At 34.8% G+C, this 16,333-nt stretch overlaps 1 protein-coding gene across 5 annotated transcripts in view; it reads right to left on the reverse strand.

Moving 5' to 3' along the window:
* LOC126763608 (sodium-independent sulfate anion transporter) overlaps window positions 1-16,333 on the reverse strand; it is a 28,873-nt gene that overhangs the window by 10,274 nt on the left and 2,266 nt on the right. For 2 of the 5 annotated variants that reach the window (XM_050481268.1, XM_050481267.1), the window contains exon 1: window positions 7,692-7,796. The exons of 1 other annotated variant lie outside the window; for it this stretch is intronic. The gene's annotated coding sequence lies outside the window, so the exon portion shown is untranslated. Of the gene's footprint in view, window positions 1-7,478; window positions 7,647-7,691; window positions 7,797-16,333 lie in introns of those variants that run through there. 2 more of the 5 variants (XM_050481264.1, XM_050481266.1) reach the window with 2 other exon arrangements.

Genomic DNA, 16,333 nt, shown 5'->3' on the forward strand with positions numbered 1-16,333 from the left:
CGGCTATAAATCCGGAATGTTCTTGATTTCGGATTCATCTAACTGTAAAAGTAAAATTGTTAAGCCGTCTCCGAACGGTTCAATTATATTTAAGTAAGTCTACTTCGAGCTTTATTCAACAAGAAGGAGCTTCCAAAAGTGATCTCTTTGTGGATAGATTCGGCTTTATTCCACGAGAAATAGCTGCTAAAGCTGATCCCTTTGTCGATTGATTCGGAACACTAAGTTTGGTTAGGTAAATATGCTGATTTCTCAAGAAGCCACGAATAATCCCACCTGGACTGCTAGAGATCATTTTTATTATGATGCACTCAACTCCTTGGTTTGGATCAAAAAGACCATAGTATATCGACAAAACGCCTAGAGCCTGCCACAAATTTATTAAGGCAGCTAAAGTCAAATCCAGCGAATTCTGCGGATTCGTAAAAAGTATGTCAACTGAGATGATTTAACATTAGTTTGGCAAAAACCGGACAGTAGAGGAGAAAGTGTCTAGATGCTTACACCTTCTTCCTCAACTTTAACAAGTTGTGTTCTACAAAGGCTTTAGCCTTAAACCGTACATGTCAATGGACAGTGACAGAACGGCTATTATTGCGGCTATGTGAGCCTTGCTAGGAGCAATTTATGTCTCACTCTTGGCTAGAGGATTTTCAAAATCCCACATTTATTGGTTGCTGACCAACGCTTGCTGAGCTCGCGCGAATCCCTTGGAACCAGTTTCCGAGTTCCCAAAGACACGAGAAGCCCTGCTGGTTCCCATACTGAAGGAATTTTGGTATGGCTGCCTTTCTTGCAAGCTCTTTGGCTTTAGAATTTTTGACGATTTCGCTGTGGCCAGGTACCTAGGCAGGTTTAATATGAAAGTTGCTTGATGCTACAGCTAGTGCGGACATGCAGCTAATCAAGGAGCTTTGAGCTCAATGTAAGCGAAAACAAAGCCTGTATAGCAAATCTGCTATCGGAGTGAACGCATATCTCCTTAAAAGAAACTGCACTTTGGAGCAGTACATCTTCTGCTACTTTCATGACTGCCAGTTCTGCTTGAAAGACACTACAATGATCTGGCACTCTAGTACAAGAGTTGATTGAGAGCTGCCGACAGAGGACTCCCTACAACTATCACCGACCATTCCCAGGCACCATACAAGTTTAATATGAAAGTAGCCTGATGCAACAGCTAGTGTGAATATGCACTCCTTTAGCAGTTTTGAGCGCAATGTAAGTGAACCCTAGGCCTGTATAGCAGAACTGCTATCGGAGTGAATGAATACCTCTTTAAAAGAAACTGCATTACAATGGTCTAGCAGTTCGTTACAAGAGTTGATTGAGAGCTCCCGACAGAAGACTACCCCTCCAACATGCCCCTTGAGCTTCAATCGGTGCAAAAGCTTACTTCACATATCTCTCGGAGCCGCTAGTAGTGGGATCCGCGACGCAGTGGTCCAAGTTATCACGGATGCAGTCGAAGTGGGAGAAGATTTCGGAATGTCTCTCGCCCTGACACTTAAAGTGTTCATTTTCCCGGTTTCTGATAAAATACCTTCGCAGTAATATACTAATTAGTTTTTTTTTTTTTATTATCATACTGATTTTATTTATTTCAACAAAACTATACGAAAAAGTAAAGTCGTTTAAGGATTTTTAATGAGCCACGCTTAGATGCCCCGAAAACGGCTACTATGGACAATTATGTGAAAAAACACTGTTGACAGACAGGCTTATTGTAGCTATCACGAGAGAGTTGAAACACTATACATCTTAAAAGATCGTGTGAGTCACATACCCCACCTGTTATTCCACCATAACCACGCACTGGCTAACACCTCCGCCCTCGTCACAGGCAAATTGGTCAAATTAGGTTTCGAACTACTGCCTCACACCCTCTATTCTCTAGACTTGGTTCCGTGCGACTTATTATGTTTGACAATTTGCAAGAAATGACTCGCCGGCCAGCAATTTGAGTTGAAAGAGTCCTTTCAGAAAACTTATTTTTCAAACAGGTTAAAGAAGTTGATTCATTATTGTGCCAGGTGTATTGAGGATACTATATTCAGAAATAAATCACCATCTTTTCAAATACTCCTTACTCTTTTTTAGGCTAAATACTTATCGAACCGTCCTCATATAAGTATATTACTCAGCAGATTAACCAATATAGCGCTCTATTTTAGCAATTAATACACTCTTCATAATTCGATTAATATGCTGAGCACAACTGAGATTGAAAAAGTCAAGTATGTAAAGTATAATAAACAAAAAAAAATAGCGAATGTTTGCAATATTTATTTTGGTTTTACCGTTTGTTATCAGAAATATGGCGGAAACGCTTTTTAAGTGCTGAGCTAATGAAAATGTTTCGCATATTTTTATACATTTCTTTTTAGCGGCAGTATCTAAGTGTCTTAAAGTGTGTGTACCTTGCAGTAAAAGCAATTTGAAGTCGGAACTAAAAGATTTTTTTGAAAAGTTGGTTCAGAAAAAAAAAGCAAAGATACGTCGATTCATTATTATTTTTGAAACAATAACATGAAGCACCTGAGAAAAATATTTTAACTGAGTATATAAATCAAATTTTACAGTTAGTGTAGTGTAGTGTAGTGTAGCTCTGGAACTAGCGCGAAACATATTTATTTACACCGAAATCTTGCGGTTGACAGCTCGTAGTACGTCAACGCGTAGAATAGTCAGTTGCTTGTATGGAAAAATGACAGCCGGCTGACTTGTTAGACTTCTGACTCATACTAATCGCAAAATGGTTTGTAACCAGTTGAACTGACAGCGCTGGGTCGAGTTTGGATTTCGTAATTGTTTATAAATGAATTGTTGGGAATTATGCATTGTTTAGCTTTTTTGTGCTCAGCAAATAGCGGCAGTTCGTTTACTTTCATCAATATTTCGCTCTAAACACTGAATATTTAGAACGGAACTGTAAATACTCAGTCTACATAGCTTTATTAGCACGTTATTACTAGGTTTTCGTCGAATCAATACTTGAAAGCTGATAAGCAAGAGAATCTTTCAGACCGGACCGGAAGGGATCTTAAGACCGACGGCCGATAAAATGGGCAGTTAAGTAAAAATCGCTGACGAATAGTAAAAAATTATATTTCTTTGACTTGGTGTGTGGAATCTTTTTGGCTTTGAGCACCCCAATGGTTTAAGAACTGCTGACATGCGCCATACTTTTCAAAAATCAGTTGAAATAAAACGTCTTAGGAAAGCAAATCTGTCATTCCGTGTCAATATCACCACTTTTTGACAACAGTTGTCCACGAAATTATATTTCCACATAACATTTTCATAGAGCCTTGCGTCGATGACATCTAATTTAAGCTTTCATAATAATAATCTATTTCTAATCGCCTTGAGGTGTCACATGTTTATTTCAGCTAACATTGGAAGTGCAGAAAGACTTCGTACATATTTTAATTAATTTCAGTAATAGCAATATGTCAACACTGTAGAGTTTATCCATCATTCTGACACGATACACATCGGTCATCGTTACACATGTTTGTGGGGGTTTTCCATATTTTTGCTTGCATAGAAAGGAAACCTCTTTCAGCTCGATCCCCGATGGAAAGTTAAAGCTTAGCGAATAAAGTTTAAAATTTGATTACGATAAGCAAGGCATAAAGAGTTCAAATAACTGAACACAAGTTAGTTAGGTACTATGACCTTTTTTCTAGACTGGTATTACTACTGCTATATACAATTTGTGCTTTAGTGAGGCCAAAAAAGAAACTCATTCATTAGAACGCTCGTAAAGCTCCTTGAATCCATCACTTGATTGTCGGAATGTGGAAGATCTGAGGAGATTTAGGTTTGATCTCGTAAAAGCGGAACTATCAAGAATGAAGTACTCAGATGTTTGTAGCGTGATTTTTACAAATCAGTTTCTATAACTGGCATTTGCTAAGTTTTCAACCTTACACTGATAGAACAATGAGTAGTTAGAACACCTACAACTAAAGAAAAATTAAACTTACTGAGAGCCAAGATCCTAAGATACGTATTTTAAATTACTTACTGAAGCAAAATACTATGTTTAAACGGAAAATGTTTCCAAAACACGATATTAAAAGAACTTAAATTTGCATCAGAGCTTGCAAAAGTACAATGTACTATAAGAACACTCATTTAATTGAGTTTTTTTAGAACTAAATATTAAAACCGAAAAGGAACTGAGGCACATACATATATAATACTTAAAAAGTACATTTTTTTATGAACCGAAGAATAACTACGGCTGAAAAATTAATCATTTAATTGAGTTTTTTTAGAACTAAATAATTAAATCGTTGTGCGGTGGAAATGGAAACTGTGCCGAAAAGCCATATTTTACGTCATTTTTGCCTTTTTATAGGCTCGTGCCCATATTTGCTCCATGTTTGCGACGCTTATCTCTTCGGAACCGAAACGATAATCAATATTATAGCGTGAAATGCTTTCAAAAAATAGCATGACCCTGAAGTTACGAACCGATTTAGAATGACCAAACGATTGTCATTATTAAAAATTAATCTTTGGAGTCTCTGTCTAGTTGAAGACCCTATTAAGTATAATTATTAACGGCGTGACGAGCTGAGCCGTTTTAGCCATATTCGTCCGTCTGTCTGTTTATACGCGAACTCGTCCCTACCTTTTTGAGATACCGCTCTGAAATTTTGCACGTTTTCTTTTCTCTTCAAAAAGCTGCTCATGAGCGGAACCGCTGATATCTGGTCAAACTAGGATATAGCAATACAAACTGAAGTTCAAAATCAAGTTTTTATATGGAAATCTCTTTTATATGACAAAATATATCCACGAAATTTGACATTATTGTCCATGGCAACGGTATAATTCTCGAACAAACTGTTCAGATCGGACTACTATAGAATTTAGCTTCCATACTAACTGTTCGTTCAAATACAAGTTCATGTATGGAAAACTTTTTTATTTGACAAGATATCTCAACAAAATTTTACATGAATTATTGCCCGAACATATTGTTCAGATCGGAACAGTATAGTATGCAGTTGTTATACAAACTGAATCAAACCGATCAAAATCATTTCTTTTATTTGTGCAGGGATTATAGCTCCAGAGCAGCCGAACGTTAACTTTAGCGATTATTATTTACTATATATATTTTTTTTTCAATATACATATATATATATACATACATATACATATATTATTTTTTTTTAACATTTAAGCTATATTTCTATTTTATTAATTTAATTTTTATATTTAATAATTTATTTATTTTTTTTTTAGTTTTTTACTTACTTGAAATTTGTTTTTATTTTTTATTAGTTTCTTACTTACTCGATATTTTTTATTTTATTTTTTTTTTAATATTTTATTTACTTAAAATTTCTTTTTATTTTTTTTATAATTTTTTATTTATTTTTTATCAATTTAACTTTTATTTTCAATAATTTATTTTTTATTAATTTAATTTTTATGTTTAATAATTTATTTCTTTTTTTAGTATTTAACTTTAAATTTGTTCTTATATTTTTATTAGATTTTATTTTTTAGATATTTTGTATTTCATTTTTTTAATTTTTTTATAAATTTAATTTTTATTATTTATTAATAATTTATTTATTTTTTTTTTAGTTTTTTACTTACTTGAAATTTGTTTTTAAATTTGTTTTTATTTTTTTATAATTTAACTTTTATTTTCAATAATTTATTTTTTATTAATTTAATTGTTACCTATGTTTAATAATTTATTTTTTTTTTTAGTTTTAAACTTTAAATTTGTTTTTATTTTTTTAGATATTTTGTATTTAATTTTTTTAATTTTTTTTTTTTTTTGTTTATAAATTTAATTTTTATTATTTATTAATAATTTATTTATTTTTTTAGTTTTTTACTTACTTGAAATTTATTTATATTTTTTGTTTTTTTTAGTTTCTTACTTACTCGATATTTTTTTTTTTTTTTTTAATAGTTTATTTACTTAAAATTTGTTTTTATTTTTTTTTATAATTTTTTATTTTTTTTTATCAATTTAACTTTTATTTTCAATAATTTATTTTTTATTAATTTAATTGTTATGTTTAATAATTTATTTCTTTTTTTAGCTTTTAACTTTAAATTTGTTCTTATTTTTTTATTAGATTTTATTTTTTAGATATTTTGTATTTCATTTTTTTAATTTTTTTATAAATTTAATTTTTATTATTAATAATTAATTTTTTTTATTGTCCATACTTAAATTTTCTTTATTATTATTTATTTTTTATGTATGAAGTACAAATCATTTTTTAATTCTTTTTTTATATGTTCCTACTTTTATAATTTTTTATAATTATTTTTTATCAATTTAATTTTTATTATTTATTAATGTTCTTTTTATTATATTTTATTTTTTATATATTTTGTATTTAATTTTTTTACATTTTTTTATATTTTACTTACTTAAAAATTTGTTTTTATTTTTTCATTACTTTTTATTTTTTTGTATTTTATATTCCACTTTTATGTATTGTTTCTACTTTTTAATTTTTTCTTATCAATTTAATTTTAATTTTTAACAGTTTATTTTTTATTAATTTAATTTGTATATTTAATAATTAATTTTTTTTTAATTTTTAATTAATTTTTTTTACATTTACTTATTATATTCTCTTTTTCTATTTATTTTTTTTTTAATTTTGTTTCTACTTTGTAAATTTATTTTTTTTTTATTAATTTAATTTTCATTATTAATAATTTATTGGTTTTTTAGGCTTTAATTACTTAATTTTTTTTTATATTTTTCATTTAAATATGTTTATTTAATTATTATAAAATTAGTTTGTTTTTACTTTTTTAATTTATTTATTAATTTTATTATTTTCTATTTTTTTTTTATTTTTAACTTATTTAGTTTTTATATTTTTATTCCGGTTTTTCTTTATTACATTTTTTATGTTTTTCCTTTTTAATTAATTAATTTTATTTCCCAAAAAATTAAAGTACATATGTATTTACATAGATATACATATGTATGTTTATTGATTTCTTAACTTGAGTTTTTATTACACTTTTCTAGATATAACGAATAAAGTCGCCAATTCACGCCAATCAATTACGCCGATTGTCAGCTCAAATATTTAATGCTACAACAAATTACTTTTGCACACATTCACACACCTCGTTTGCGATTCAATAAATTCAGTTAGCGCATTTTCAAAGAAAGTTTACGCATCTTTAATTCTAGTTGCTCAAAGAAACTGGCACCTTTGCTGGTGGCACATGTATACAACATAGTACAACAACAAGAACTTGTTTATAAAATGGTTTTCTTATTTCTTCTGAGGAAAGTCAATATTTGTTTATTTCTAAAATTGTGTTTATGAATACAATTTGTACAAGTGTTTTCAGGGTTTCCAGCCTTTTTTAATTTAAGTGTACTATTTTTGTTATTTTTTTATTTTTGGTAGTTTTTAGGTGAAGGCATAATAACTTTTGTTAGCTTTGATATTTTTATTTACGTTTTCATGCTCATTGCCAATAAGCCAACCAGCGCAGTTGGTTTGCACAGCTTTCTTCGAAATGTTTTCTTCACACAGAGTATGTATGGCAAACGCGTTTAAAAAAATTAATAAAAATAGTTGAAACTTTTTTGTGAATATCTTATATCAATTATCTAGTTTTCAATAAATAATATTTTTTTTGCATAAATGAGTATAGTAATGAACACCAACCAAATCGTTACAATTAGTTGAAATAATAGACTCCGTCGCGAGATCGAAATTTAGCACATGCGCCAGTGTTTAAAAGTAACTAACAACTGATCGGCCTCAAACATGCAAACTGATGACGAACTCTGGCTAGCGTACTGACTATGCCGGCAACCGGCTCCGGCGGCAACGTCAACAAACAAACGGATACCACTATCAGCGAGAGTGTATGAGCTAATGAATGCACAGTGGGCGCGTTTGAGAAATATTGCTATAAAAAACAATAAAAAAACGTAAACTGCGGCTGCAACGAAGCCATAATAGCTATAATACTCTTCACGAGTGAATTTTTTTTAGCATAAAAGGGTATAAAAAGATCGTTATCTGGATTTTGATAGATCAGTTTGTATGGCAGCTATATGCTATAGTGGTGCGATCTCAAAAATTTTCTCGGATATTATACCGCTGCTTTAGGCAACAATGACAATTTATGCAGAATTTAGTGACGATATCCTGTCAAATAAAAAAGTTTTTCATATAAGAAATTCATTTTGATCGGTCGGTTCGTATAGCAGCTAAATGATATAGAAGTCCGATTGGTACAATATATTCGGAGATTCTAGCATTGTCTTGGACAATAATCTATGCTGAATTTCGTGAAGATATCTTATCAAATACAAAAGATTTCAACACATGGACTTAATTTTAGCCAAACAGCGAAAATAGGTTTGTAAGGCACCTATATTCTATAAAGGTGAGATATCGGCGGTTCCGACAATGAAAACCTGCTTCGAGAGAAGAGAATGTGTGCAAAATTTTAGATCGATATCTCAAAAATTGAGAGACTAGTTCGCGTATATAGAGGTAGACAGACGTTTATGGCTAATTCGACTCAGCTCGTATCTATAGGGTATCAGCTTCTAGGTGTTACAAGCTTTTTAGAAAACTTAATGTACTCTGTTCAAGATATAAAAATTGCTGAGAATTAAAAAATGAACAACAGCAAAATTTTGCAAAATATTTTTTGGAAAAATTCGATTTTTTGCTAAAAAGAAAGATTTTTGTCCTGAAAGTTACAGAAAAAGGAGACAATTTTTTCAAAAGTTTTATAGGTGTGAGTGAAAAGTTCGAAAAATTCTGTTTCAAATGGAGTAAGGTTCCTAATACACTTGCGAATATTAATATGCTTGTAAGACACACTTCGTTGCTCCTCCGATCAGTGTTTACAGCCTGAGAACCCATTTATTATATGCTCTTAGAAAGTTTTGTATGTTGGATGCTACTTACCGGCATAACCGATTTTTACGCGCTTTTTGGCGAAGCCAATTGAGCACCTTAGACATGGGTTTTGAGTTCTTTAGAACTTTAAACCCGTTCGCACAGCAGTCGGCTCTGCGTAACCGGGACGGGCGCGGATTTTTACCCGGCTAAGGACTGTCAACTCGGAAGCCTTAATACAAGTAGAACTTTTTATGCAAAATTTTGATGATATCGGCCTTAAATGCGAGTCATTAGTGAGATAGAGCCAGACGCCCCATTGGTAAACTGCTTTTGAAGAAAAGAACTTCATAAATAATGGAATTTTGCTTCGTAAAGTGAGCTATCTCTAAAAAGGTATTGGGCATTTTTTTAAGTAGTCATCAGATCTTTAAAACGCGCTCAGAAAATTGGTAAACAAAGTTACACTAAATTTAAGTATCTTGCTAATAGTCAAAATTTAGAAATTAATTTCCCCAATCTCTACTTGAACCCACTGTGTAATAGTCACGTTCTGTCTACTAAATTCTTAAATGATCTGAACGAGCGCTGACGTCGAAAGCAGCAAAAATGTAGAGCGCACGCTCCGGTTTGACCTGCATTACGGCGCTTAGGAGCTTGCTCTCCGTACCACGCATCGGCGCGTTTTGAGGATGAAGTGACTATAAGAAACTAGAAGAATTTGGTTTTCATTTGAGTTGTGTTAAACAAAGCATTTATGGTTTATGAGCGTAAATATGTATATGGGCCAAAGCAGAAATTACTCACTTACGGTGGTCCTCTCACTTTTCTGCTCTTTTCTTGTTTTTAATAATTTTATTTGTTTACTAAACACGCATTGCAAATATCAAAAGTGTTGAGTATTAATTGGAAGCGGAATTGGAATTGATTAACCGATTGAAATGGTCAATATGCTCCGTAACGAATGCAATGTTTAAATAATAGGTGCGGTCAGATTTTGCACACACTGTACATAAATGAAATATTTCAACAATAGTTATACTTATCAATTAAAAAAATTACGCAATTTGTTTGATAAAATTAATAAAAATCCTGTTATGAGTCGAGTGCTTTAAGTAATTGACAAACAAAGGTCGGATACCCACTAATCTAGTTTCGCAAAAGATGTAAAAAATATTTTTCGCAACAGAGAAGTGATAAAGAAACGAGAGCGGCCCGATAGTTACGATAGTCTACGTAAAAAAACGAAAGATTCGGAAACATTTGGAGGTTGGAGTAATGTGTAGAAGTTCACGCGAGTGAGGAAAGTTCTCTGAGCGCCATTCACTTGGGAATGAACAGAAACGATTATTTTATATATGACTCAAGCAGCTCACGTCTTCCGGAGTTAGAACAAAAAATCCTCTGTGTAGCCAAAAAACATCCATTTGAAGGCGAGCTAAAGTGAAAAGGCGAAACATCCCTCCCCCGGGTTGCACACTGGGTTTGGAGCCCGCCACCTAAAAAACACCGCCAATGAAAGGAATAAAACAGCCCTGCTATAAACTCGGCTATAACCACGTAAGCGATGTCTACGCCAATAAAGAAGAAGTCTCCTTTCGCATTTTTTGGGAACCAAAAGGACCCTCGTTCACAGCTGTGCAAGTAGGAACCTGCGTTATCTTTGAATCCACGATCCTACAACCTAACTTAATCTAACCTCATATTAACTCTATACAGTTTTTTTACATTGGACTTATATGCGTGTCCGGTCAAAGCGGAAACTGCAGAGCCGATGAGCTTGCAAGAACGGGCACTCTTCCCTCAATTTCATCCGATTGGAAGCGAGTCGGTTGGCTAGTTTACTCGGTACGACTAAAAATATAGGCGGACGCTCTTTGTTAAAGCTGCATCGAGGAAGGCGAGGTGGAATCATCTTGTCACTTTCTCCTCTATTGCTCGGCTTTTGTCGAGGGAGATTGAGATTGAAATATCTCGGTAAACACACCTTTGGAGGACCTAGCGAAGTGGCTGGGATCGATATTAATCGAATTTGTTTTATACTCAAAATGCTTTTTCGATCTGTGGTCGTACACTTTATCCTTAAAGTTTTTGGTTAACTCAAAGGACAAATATTTGTCCAAGTGAGATCCATCGATTTGAGATCAACTCTGCGACATAACCTAATTTAACCCAGTAAAGCTCTTACTTACTTAACCCGTTCGAAAAATACTTTTTCTGGTGGTTTTCAAAGTATGCCTTCGTGGCGGGGCTTATCACCTTTCTGTCTTATAGGATAGGCTTCGCCCGCTTCGGTGCAGGTTAGCCGTAGGAAGATTACTGTATCGACTCTTCCTTATGTACGTTTCGAGTTCTTTTTGTCATCACGAAATAATGCATAATATACGCAGTAGTTTCTTAAATAGCGTCAAAACTGCTTTGAAGTGGTCTGACGGTTGCGCCTGTTGTCCGGGGTGAGCAAATGCGGCATCGCCGATAACTTTTTCATGCCTTATATTTCATTCACGATATAACGTCCCATGCCTACATTTTAAATCAACGAGCAGCCAAAACGAGATCATGAGTTTTGTCTCGTTATGTCGTTCTCGGAGTTTTTTCACTTCCAAAAAACTAGAAGAGCAATTCGGCTAAAGTGGTGGGCTACGAGTGTGTACTACATGAGTAGTAAATTTTTCTTAGCGATATTAGCGTCAGCGGGTAGTGCGGTTTTGTACTTAGCGGAGCTGCCTCGTACTTTGTGTACTTCCCGAGGAACTTTCTACCGATTTGTGTTGATTCAGCAGAGTATCCCTCAGTTTAATTACTGATACTGAATCAATTTTGAAGTGTTCTATTTACAAATATATTAGAAACACTTCGATGCATAAAATGATAATAATCAAAAGATTACAGCACTTTTAATGCTTCCCTATTACATAACTTGGTCTAATATATTTCAATGACATGGTGCTCCATAATGAGTACCTTGTTCAATTAAGTAAAAACAAAATCTCAAAGCAAATACTCGAGACATTATATCATTTGCTTGCTTGTTGTTAAGGAAAAATATAAAGTAATGCAAGGGACACAAGTTTTTTAAGAGGGTTTAGAACAAAGAACACTTAAATAGAAACAGCATTATCTTACCTTAACTATTGAAACTAACTAGTTTGATCTGGTAGTTTCAATCGCTCGAGGGAATAAAAGCATACAGAGAAAAATTTTGTTTCAACTTAAAAATCGCGAAACGAAGTAGGAAACAAAATTATTCCACCAAAAGAGAGAGCTAATAATCTCCAAGCGACAGCGGCTACGCTGGCCCCTGCGTGTACTGCGTCGAATACTCTCGAAGCTGGAGTGTTTTCACCCATTCCGGCGACATGACCTACCCAGCGTAGCCGCTGTCTCTTAATTCGCTGAACTATGGCAATGTCGGCGTATATCTCGTACAACTATTGGTACCATCGATGTTGCCGTTGCCAATGCACAAAGAACCATAAATCTTTCGCAGAACCTTTATCTAGAAAACTCGTAACGCCGACTCATAAGATGTTGTCATCGTCCATGCCTCTGCACCATATAGCAGAACAGGGATGATGAGTGTCTTGTAGAATTTGGACTTTGCTGGTTAAGAGAGGACTTTACTTCTCAATTGCCTAGTCCTGTTGGCAAGAGTTATTCTGCGTTGGATTTGGAGGTTGGCGTTATTGTTAGTGCTAATGCTGGTTCCAAGATAGTCGAAATTATCTACGACTTTGAATTTATGAATGTCAACAGTGACGTGGGAGCCAAGTCGCTAGTAGGACGACTGTTTCTTTGATGACAGGAGAAATTTCGTCTTGCCTTCATTCACTACTAAAGCCATTTGCTTCGCTTCTTTGTCAAACCTGGAGAAAGCCGGACTAACGGCGCGGTTGTTATGACCAATGATGGTGTCATCGGCGTACGCCAGTTGTACACTCTTGTAGAAGATTGTACCTACTCTGTTCAGATTTGCAAGTCGAATTATTTTCCCTCGGAGTAGATTGAAAAAGTCGCACGATAGAAGTCACCTTGTCTGAAACCTCGTTTGGTGTCGAACGGTTCGGAGAGCGCTTCCCAATCCTGACGGAGCTTTTAGTATTGCAGCGTGAGTTTACACAGCCGTATTAGTTTTGCGGGGATACCAAATTCCTGATTTGTCAGGTCCAAAGCCACACTGATAAGGTCCAATCAGTTTGTTGACGGTGGGCTATCCGTTAAAGATAGATTTAGAGATCTTTCACGCTCGATACACTCGATGGATGGATTATATGTGATATTCGGGTAAGAAAATTCGAAAACAAATTAATGATCTGGTGAAAGAAAACCTTGAAACTCTCAGAAATCTAAAATAAAGTTGTCAAAGAGGTTTATATTGAAATTACTATTTATTCTATTCGATAGTATTGACTGAAAGTATCTAAGATCACAACAGGCGTTTTTCTGAATTGCCCCAGATTTTATGCGGCCAAGGGCTGTTATTTCGAGGATCTAACCGTGATTTGTTCGGTAACGTTCGGTAACACTATCTAATAATCTCTCTCTTCTCTCTAAGTGAACAAAATGAAATAATATCAGTATCCTGTCGAATCCAGTCCTTTGCTTTAAATTCAGCCTCAGTCTCCTTGATTTCCTCAGCACTGATGTAAATACTCACTCCAGCGACCATTCTGTTGTTAATTTGGCTATAACCGCGTAAGCGGTAACTACGCCAGTAAAGAAAACTACTATTCTTTAGAGATTTGTGACCAGAAAGTGTTTCAGAGGTTTGGGTCTGCGAAGTGCTGTTTTTAATCGTTTGTGAGCTCGCGCGGTCACCACTTAGCATTAAAATTTCGTATTACCAAAGATGCACGATCTATCTAAAAGATTCTTATGATTTTATAAGAGTGTTTATTATACCAAACTAATTCTTTTAACGGATATCTCCTTTCGGCAGTCCGTTGTGTTCATAATTTTCAGAGGTCGTATGATTTGCAACGAATTTGCGAATACTCACTTCGTCTGGAGCAGAATCCGGACAATACTTGATCCACAAACAGAGCTCATACAAAAAGTTAGAAGCGTAAAAATCTAAGGCTGCTTTCAAAGGCTTTCAAGTACAAGTAAAAAATGGTTCTATTCATGACTGAGTTCAAGCCGAAGCCAAAGTGAAAACCATTCTTTAGAACAGAGCTGTCCTACTGTCCAACGTTTTCCACACAAAAACACAGCTCAGGTCATTCAAACGTTTGCAGTTTGATTGACGTTGATCTACATTTTATTTTGTAAAACAAAACGAACACTTCTGAACTGCAAAGGTGACTTTGTCTGCGCGTGATCGATAGATCAACCTCGAGTTAAAGGTATTTTCTTGCACGCTGAAGGATAAAGTTACATACCGACCATTCCATTGTGAGAACGGCCTTGCAAAGCTTGAGGGAGGTGCGAACCGCTGTCATATACCTAACAGAGGCAACGAATATAAATTAATATCTGCTCTCGTTATCTAATTGGGAAAAGCTTCAGACATAAAACGATTTACCGGCAAATATAAAACGTGCGATACAGCCCCCGATAATACGCCTTTTTATGAAGTTCTACGCGGTCAGCAATGAACTTTGAATTCCGCAGAAAAATTCGACCAACTGGCAAACGTGGTATTTTTATATGTACGTACGACACATTTACGTACCGCAAATGATTACAAATTATCATAAATGACGAATAAAAATTTTTGCAAGATATAAACTGTATGTTAAAAATATCAAGAGCTTATCAGACTTTGCAGTTGATATTACTCATACACGACAAAAACAAACAATTACAATAACAAAGCGCTAACATTAAGAAGCGAGTTTCTACAAACTTCACACTCAAATTGTGATAACATCACTTTGAAGACTGATCCTTTTCGAGGTTCACTACTTTTTGATCTGTCAAAGAAAGGCTATTGAAAAAAGTACCTCTATTTGTAGCACCCTTTACATACATATACGTCTCTGTGATGAATTTGTCCGTCAGAAAAATGCGCTGCGATATTGCAATGGCTATTGATAGCCGACCATAGTAATAACATTGAATTACCCTACACCGAAGAAGGCGTATCGGCCGAAAAGATAAAGACAACCGTTTTCTGCAATGCATAAGATCTGATCTGCATCGACTACCTGGAAATGGCCAAACCACACAGTCTGAATTATTGCGGGGAAAATGACACATTGAAAAAAGTCATCTTCTACAAAGAGAAATATAGACTCCGTTTTTATACCCTAAATAGAGTATTTTAAGTTTCCACGAAGTTTGTAACACCCAGAAATAAACTTCGGACATATACAAATATAAATTATACCATCAATTAGTCCACCTGAGTCGATTTAGCCATGCCCCGGACTATAACTGGATGCGTCTTAATGTCTCCTATCGAACAGCTACACAGTGAGGCCAGTTAAAGAGCATAATGAAGCGGAACCTAGGAGTCATAAACACCTTCACCGACTCCATCTCAATGAATGGCGTACTTGGAGTTAAACTACCACCCATTGCAGACGACGAGCTCGAATTGCCGCGATAATCAAGAGTGACCCTTAAGCAGCTTCTTTCTGAATACTGTTTCAGGTTAAACACCTACTTACCGAAAATCGACCCCGATATACCAAATATATGTCCAGCATGCAACGAGTCCCCGCATGACTCAAACCATCTCATTGCATACCCAGCTAACCCTACACATCTGACACCCCTTTTACTATGGTCCGACCCCGTCGAAACAACACATTTCCAATGTCTACCGAACTGAACCGGACTAGACCCTCCGTTTTTGAGATATCGATGTGAAATTTTAGACACGTAATTTTCTTTCCATGGAGCTGCTAATTTGTCGAAACCGCTAATTATGGAACATTATAGCATATAGCTGTCTTACAAACTGATCGCTCAAAATCAAGTTCTTGTTTGGAAAACTTATTTATTTAACAAGATATATGTACATATTTACGGAATTCAGCATAGAATATTGCGTGCGGAAATCCACCTACCGGAAGCCAATGGAAAGAGTTCAGGCTCCCTGCACTGTGCATAACAGGAGCTTTAAGAACAACTCCAACGGCGGCTCATGAACTGCCAACTATAGACCTCTTTGCTGAAAACTTTGAGGCAACCGGGCCACTGCAGTATATTTCAAACTGAGGTCTTTGCTATTGTTAAATCCGCGGAGCTTGCCTTTAATGCACCTGCAGGCGATTCCAGAGTCAAGATCTACGTAGACAGCCAAACAGAAATCAAGGCAGTAACCTCGTATCGCATCTCGGCCAGAAGTGTCTTGGGAAGCAGAGCAGCAGTGGAAAGTGTTACTAGAAGTAAGCTACTTCACTTCTACTGGGTGCCAGGAAAACAGCATCGATGGCAATGAAATAGTCGACGAGATTGTCAAAAATGGTGTACAGCTAACATCTGAAAACGTGATCAAC

The sequence above is a fragment of the Bactrocera neohumeralis genome, chromosome 6 (genome assembly GCF_024586455.1).
Source record: "Bactrocera neohumeralis isolate Rockhampton chromosome 6, APGP_CSIRO_Bneo_wtdbg2-racon-allhic-juicebox.fasta_v2, whole genome shotgun sequence".
NCBI classification, from domain to species: Eukaryota; Metazoa; Arthropoda; class Insecta; order Diptera; family Tephritidae; genus Bactrocera; species Bactrocera neohumeralis.